The following is a 7,854-nucleotide window of genomic DNA, read 5'->3' as shown; positions in this document are numbered from 1 at the left end:
TGGATGTGGTGTACCTTGACTTTCAGAAAGCCTTTGACAAGGTTCCACATAGGAGATTAGTGGGCAAAATTAGAGCACATGGTATTGGAGGTAGGGTACTGACATGGATAGAAAATTGGTTGACAGACAGAAAGCAAAGAGTGGGGATCAGTGCGTCCCTTTCAGAATGGCAGGAGGTAACTTGTGGAGTACCGCAAGGCTCGGTGCTGGAACCGCAGCTATTTACAATATACATTAATGACTTGGATGAAGGGATTAAAAATACCATTAGCAAATTTGCAGATGATACAAAGCTGGGTGGTAGTGTGAACTGTGAGGAAGATGCTCTGAGGTTGCAGGGTGACTTGGACAGGTTGTGTGAAATGGCAGATGCATGGCAGATGCAGTTTAATGTGGATAAGTGTGAGGTTATCCACTTTGGTTGTAAGAATAGGAAGGCAGAGTATTATCTGAATGGTGTCAAGTTAGGAACAGGGGACGTACAACGAGATCTGGGTGTCCTAGTGCATCGGTCACTGAAAGGAAGCATGCAGGTACAGCAGGCAGTGAAGAAAGCCAATGGAATGTTGGCCTTCATAACAAGAGGAGATGAGTATAGGAGCAAAGAGGTCCTTCTGCAGTTGTACAGGGCCCTAGTGAGACCGCACCTGGAATACTGTGTGCAGCTTTGGTCTCCAAATTTGAGGAAGGATATTCTTCCTATTGAGGGCGTGCAGCGTAGGTTTAATAGGTTAATTCCCGGAATGGCGGGAATTTCATATGTTGAAAGACTGGAGCGACTAGGCTTGTATGCACTGGAATTTAGAAGGATGAGAGGAGATCTTATCGAAACGTATAAGATTATTAAGGGGTTGGACACGTTAATAATAATAATAATAATGCATTTTATTTATATAGCGCTTTTCATATACTCAAAGACGCTTTACAGAGATTTAGAGAACATAGGGAAATGAATAAATAGATAAATAAGTAAACAAGTAAACGAACAGAGAAAGGAGACAGAAGGTGAGGTGACCTTCAGTGGTTGAAGGCAGTACTGAACAGGTGAGACTTCAGCAATGTTTTGAATGTGGTGAGTGTGGAGGAGTCTCTAACGGTTTGGGGTAGTGAGTTCCATAGGGTGGGAGCAGCGATGGAGAAAGCCCTGTCCCCCCAGGATCTGAGTTAGAGGCAGGAAACATGTTCCCAATGTTGGGGGAGTCCAGAACACAGTTTAAGAATAAGCCATTTAGAACTGAGATGAGGAAAAACTTTTTCAGTCAGAGGGTTGTGAATCTGTGGAATTCTCTGCCTCAGAAGGCAGTGGAGGCCAATTCTCTGAATGCATTCAAGAGAGAGCTGGATAGAGCTGTTAAGGATAGCGGAGTCAGGGGGTATGGGGAGAAGGCAGGAACGGGGTACTGATTGAGAATGATCAGCCATGATCACATTGAATGGCGGTGCTGGCTCGAAGGGCCGAATGGCCTCCTCCTGCACCTATTGTCTATTGTCTTTAGATAGTTCCTCTGTCCCTCTCTTCCCCTCCCCCTTCCCAGTTCTCCCTCTGTCTTCCTGTCTCCACCTACATCCTTCCTTTGTCCCACCCGAAACGTCACCCTTTCCTTCTCTCCTGAGATGCTGCCTGACCTACTGAGTTACTCCAGCATTTTTGTAAATAAATATCTAGTCCTAGACTCGCTCACTAATTGAAACATCCTCTCCACGTCCATTCTATCCAAACCTTTCACTATTCTGTATGAGATCCCCCCTCATTCCTCTGAGCAACAGCGAGTACAGACAGGCCCAATGCCGACAAACGCTCATCATAGATTCATATACTCATTCCTGAAAGAGACTATTCAGACTGGGACATTTTTTCTTGGGGGCCTGTCAGAGTGACATTATAGATGTGTATAAGATGCACAGACAAGGTGATTAGCCGCAATACTTTACCCAAGGTCGGAGAGTCTAAACCTCGAGCGCATCAGTTTAAGGTGAGAGTGGAAACAATAAAAAGGTCCTGAGGAGCAGGTTTTTCAGTCAGTGGGTAGTGTAGATGTGGAACGATCTGACAGAGGAAGTGGTCGAGGCAGGTACAATTACAACTGTTCACAGAGAATTGGGTAGATACGTGGATAAGAAAGACTTGGAAGGATATGAGCCAGACTCAGGCAAGTGGGGCTAGCTTCGTTGGGCAACGTGGTTGGCATGGTCGAGTCGAGTCAAAGGGCCTGTTGCTGTGCTACAAAGCTCTCTGACTCGGTGATGCTTCCCAGCAGATGAGCTTGGTGGGAGATCAAATCTTCAATTTCCCTTCAGTTCAAAATAACATTAATCTTTGCATCTTAGCATTACTTAAAGATAGACCAATCAAAGGTAGACACAAAATGCTAGAGTAACTCAGCGGGACCGGGAGTGTAAGGGCTCACATTACGAATGTAGCCATGTGGGTTTTATTGCAGGGGTGTAAAAGTGGTGTGAAAGCTCCAGCTTGATTATGTTGCCAGGACATCCTGTTGTCAGCATGGAAGCGCGGTTTATGGCTAAGTGTATCCTTTGATATGGGCAACTGGCTTTAAGGCTTTGAAGGTTAACCATCCTTTGATTGTTAAGGGGAACATTTGGCCATAAAGACTGCTCTTTGGTCCTGGGAATACCAAGGACATGTAGGTCACACAGGACACGGAGGACATGGGGGTCCTAAAGGGCACATAAAGATTGATAGGACATTGTAAAACTTGCCATATAAGGTAGCAACGGAAATGTACTGGCGCATGTATTACGGGTATAAAATGTGTGTAATTGTTAGCATTCGGAGAGACTACACTGGCTTCCTAAGCGTTTCTAAACGCTTCGGTTTCTAGACTTTCTCCCAGCTGGGTGAGTAGAATAAAGAGGTTAAACGAATTCGGTTGTCTGCCTGTTTTTTCTAATAGGCCACGGACTACAACAGGAACAGCTCTGGAGAGAAGGAATGGGTGACGTTTCAGGTCGAGACCCTTCTTCAGACTGAAGAAGGGTCCAGACCTGAAACATCACCCATTCCTTCTCGACTGAGATGCTGCCTGTCCCGCTGAGTCACTCCAGCATTTTGTGTCTACTTTCCATTTAAACCTGCAACTGCAGTTCTTTCGTACACATCTTACTTCAAGATGTCAGAAACAAGAACAATGGAAAAGGTATAAGCTTTACCTTGCTTGAAGTCATCAGATGTTTCTTTAAATGTTGTGTTGAATGAAACAGGGCAATGAAACTTTTCAATCAGCAAGGCCTCCTCTACCACTGACAGTGGTTTGGCTTCATCACGAACCCTGCGAATATTTAACAGCCGGTTATCAACTGAGCATTAGAAATATTTTGAATTGTTCCACGAAAACCTACAATGTTTCCGTCAAGAGCATGTCCTACCTTCGCTTGCGACCAGCTTCCCCCTGAAAGAAATAAAACACAAATCTCAATTGACTGAGATGGACCGTCCTCATCCCGACAGCGGGAATTTCTCCACATTTCTACAACCCTCTGATAATTCCCATTTCCCAACTCTTATCTCCGCTGCCATGCAGATAGAAAGTGGACATTGCCGTCGAGACATAGAACGATGGGGAAAAGCACAAGGAATGTTCATGAGAATGATGCCATGACTGAGAGGATGGAGCTCCATGCAAAGACTGGGCAGGTCGTGGGATTTTATCTGGAGAAAATGTCAGGAATGATGAGATAGGATTTAATTTATCGGTGGATTTAAATGGGTGAGGATGAAATAATATCTCTAATCGATGGGAGAGCAAAAATCAAAGCTGCAATGTAACCTGGTCTTCAACAAATACCGAAAGGAATGCAGTCATGAGAACATGGACCTCGCTAGCATTGGAGGGAATGAAGACAACAGCAGAGATACATTTAAGGGCAAGCGGGATAAACTCGTGAGCACTCCTGGAATTTGGGGTATTGTTACCGGGTGTGGTGAGTAGATGGGAGGGATGTTGAGTGGAGCAGAAATCCTGACTGGATAGGATGTGGCGAATGGCCTGGTCTATTATGTAGAATGGGATGTAATTCTATGGTGAACAAAGGCGGGTAAAACAAACAGAGCTCATTCGTGGCCCTTGGGATCAGATATAGGATCACCCATCGTAGTACTCAACTCCACAGAATACAAACACCTCTCTACATTCAGGCCAGGCAGTCCTGAGATCCCATAGATTATGCGGGAGGCCAATTAGTTTGGGAACAACAGCTGGAACAGATGAAACATTTACCCAGTTCTGAATTACTGGTAAATGCAGCATGTATTTCTGAAATATCCCCCTCCATTTTGTGACTGCACTTTCACTTCGCCAGACTGTGGTGTAACCCCTCACCTTCAGAAACACCACACTGTCCTTTTGATCCATCTGCTGCTGCAACTTAGAGAGTTCCTCCTGAATAGATTTTAAATTCTCTTCGATCTCTCCAAGATTTTTCTTCATTCTATTCAGAATCCTCTTCTCTTCCTCCCGGATATCTGCCTGTATGCGCTGCTCTTTCTCAGTGAGAATCTGGTGCAGTTCAGCAAACTGGGATGCGATCTTGGACTGAAGGTTGTGTGACTGTTCCTGTCAAATGAAAGGTGAAGATCAATATGTAATGTCACTGATTGTGTTTCCCTCAGAGGTCGACGGTGACATTTGTCCTGTACATTTTTTTACTTGCTTTGGCAATTCAATAGTTTGTCTAAATGCTTCTGAAATGTTGTGAGGGTAATCTTATAACCTTCAATCATCTACACCTAATACAATTCCCAGCTGCCTATTCCTTTTCAGGTGTCCATTAATTCCCATTTATCCGTCCACCACTCCCTAGTGGGGTGCCGCAAGGCTCATTGCTGGGACCGCAGTTATTTACAATATATATTAACGATTTAGACGAGGGAATTAAATGTAACATCTCCAAGTTTGCGGATGCCACAAAGCTGGGCGGCAGTGTGAGCTGCGAGGAGGATGCTGTGAGGCTGCAGGGTGAGTTGGACAGGTTGGGTGAGTGGGCAGATGCATGGCAGATGCAGTAAAATGTGAATAAATATGACGTTATCCACTTTGGTGGCAAGAACAAGAAGGCAGATTATTATCTGAATGGTGTCAGATTAGGAAAAGTGGAGGTGCAATGAGACATGGGTGTCCTTGTACACCAGTCAATGAAAGTAAGCATGCACGTACAGCAGGCAGTGAAGAAAACTAATGGCATGTTGGCCTTCATTGTGAGAGGATTGGAGTTTAGGAGCAAGGAGGTCCTACTGCAGTTGTGCAGGGTCCTGTTGAGGCCACACCTGGAAAATTGTGTGCTGTTTGTTCTCCTAATTTAAGGAGGGACATTCTTGCTATTGAGGGAGTGCAGTGTAGGTTCATCAGGTTAATTACCGGGATGGCGGAACTGACATATGATGAAAGAATGTATCACAAAATGCTGGAGTAACTCAGCAGGTCAGGCAGCATCTAGGAGAGAGGGAATGGGTGACGTTTCGGGTCGAGACCCTTCTTCAGCCTGATTTTAAATGGGTCGACTGGGCTTGTATTCACTGGAATTTGATAGGATCTTATAGAAACATGTAAAATTCTTTAGGGATTGGAGAGGTTAGGTGCAGGAAAATTGTTCCCGATGTTGGGGGAGTCAGAACCAGGGGTTATAGTTTAAGAATAAAAAGTAGGCCGTGATCATATTGAATGACGGTGCTGGCTCGAAGGGCCGAATGGCCTACTCCTGCACCTATTTTCTATGCAGCACCCGAGGTCAGGATCGAATCCGCTCACCAGAACTAGGAGACAGCAGCACTACTTGTGTCACTGCGCTGCCCTGTTATTACACGCGTCACGGGGATCAAACCTGCACAAGATCAGGAAATCGAAACTTAAAAGCCTCACCAGAACTCCAGAAATCTTCTCTTTCTGTTGCTGCTCCATTTGCAGGATCCCTGATTTATCTTTTGTGAGAGACTGGATGGAAGCTTTAACCTGACCCTGCGATTGTGTTTGAAAATCGGAGAATAAAAGTGTTAGACAATAAAAACGGAATTAAACAATGATGCGATCAAAACGGTTTGCTTTTACCTTGTGGTTTTCAACAGCTTCTTTAACCGGCATGAAGCTGTGAGACTTGTGTTCCCGCCCAGCTGCACAAACCACACAGATCAGCTTCTTGTCAGTTTCACAAAACAGCTTCAGTTCTTCCTGATGTTCCTCGCAGTGAAGTTTACTTTCCTTCTCTGTCCGATTCAGGCTCAGTGTTCGAGCTTTCTCAGCCAGTCTCGCCAAGGCCCAACTCACCCTGAGGGTGCGGTCTGTAAACACCTCTCTACATTCCGGGCAGCAGTTTCTCCCCTCCCTGTCCCAACTCTGTGTGATACAGGAGCGGCAGAAGTTGTGCCCACACTCCAGTGACACCGGATCGGTGAAGAAATCCAGGCAGATGGGACAAACTACCTCCTCAGTTAAACTCTCGACCTGTTCTTTCGAAGCCATTTTTTAACTCTGCCACTTCCTGGTTCAAAACGCATGTCCACTGCGCACGCTGCCGTCTAGAGGAATTAATGTAAATCTGACGCAAATGTGCAACGTGAAGATGCAGAAACAAGGAACTGCAGATGCAGGGTTACAAAAAAAAGTACAAAGTGCTGGAGTAAGTCAGTGGGTCAAGCAGCACATCTGGAGAACATGGACAGCTGATGTTTCGGGTCGGGTCCCTTCTTCAGACTGATTGTAGGGGGTGGGAGATGGAATAACGATGGGAGGAAGGGGGCAGGACAAAGCCTGGCTGGCAATAGGTTGACACAGTTGAGGGGGGAGAGGGAGGACACAGGTTTGTGGTGAGAGGTGCAAGATTTAATCGGGAACCTGAGGAACAACATTTTCACACAGAAGGTCGTGGGTGTCTGGAACAAGCTGCCAGAGGGGTAAGTGAGGCTGGACAACATCGTGGAGTGGAGTTGAAGCCCCGTTTCCTGAATAAAGAGGATACCTCCGAATCATCCCTCCTCCTCTTGCTCCACCTCCCCCTCACCTCTCTCCTCCTCTCCCAAATTCTCCTCCTCGCCCACTCCCTCTCCCCCTCTCCTCCTCTCTCTTTCAGCCTCCTCTCCCTCTCCCTGCACCTCCTCCTCCCCCTCTTCCTCTCCACCTCGCCCTCATCCCTCCTCTCCCTCGCCTCCTCCTCTCCTCCTCACCCCTCCAATTTTCTCTCCTCCTCTCCCTCACCCCTCCATTACTCTCTCCTCCTCTCCCTCACCCCTCCATTTCCCTCTACTCCTCTCCCTCACCCCTCCATTTCTCTCTCCTCCGCCACTCCGGGCCTCCAAGGCCGCCTCTCTCCGCAGCCGCTGCCGCTCCTTGTGGAGCCGCTGCCGGGCGGGGTCGGGTTCGGGGCCGCCGCTGCAGGCACGGCGGAGAGGGAGGGGGATGAGGGTGGAGGAGGGGGGTGAGGAGCCGCCTCAACAGCGGGTCTCGGGTTGCCGCCGCCATCAGCGCCATGGGGTCTTGCTTCCATAATACCGGTTGCCATCAAAGCTGAAGTGAACAGTAATCAGTCGGTATGTGTAGGAAGGAACTGCAGATGCTGGTTCAAACCGAAGACAGACACAAAATCCTGGAGTAACTCAGCGGGACAAACAGCATCTCTGGAGAGAAGGAATGGGTGACGTTTCGTGTCAAGACACATTTTCAAACGGTCAGAATCGACCCGTGCGTTGGAAGGAACTGCAGATGCTGGTTTAAACCGAAGATTGAGTCTGAAGAAGGGTCTCGACCCGAAACGTCACCCATTCCTTCTCTCCAGAGATGCTGCCAGTCCCGCTGTGTTACTCCAGCTTTTGTGTCTATCTTCAGCAATCAGTCGGTGACAAGCTTT

Source organism: Rhinoraja longicauda, chromosome 19 (genome assembly GCF_053455715.1).
Source record: "Rhinoraja longicauda isolate Sanriku21f chromosome 19, sRhiLon1.1, whole genome shotgun sequence".
Taxonomy (NCBI): domain Eukaryota; kingdom Metazoa; phylum Chordata; class Chondrichthyes; order Rajiformes; family Arhynchobatidae; genus Rhinoraja; species Rhinoraja longicauda.
The sequence above is the reverse complement of the archived record's forward strand: the minus strand, read 5'-3'. Positions refer to the sequence as shown.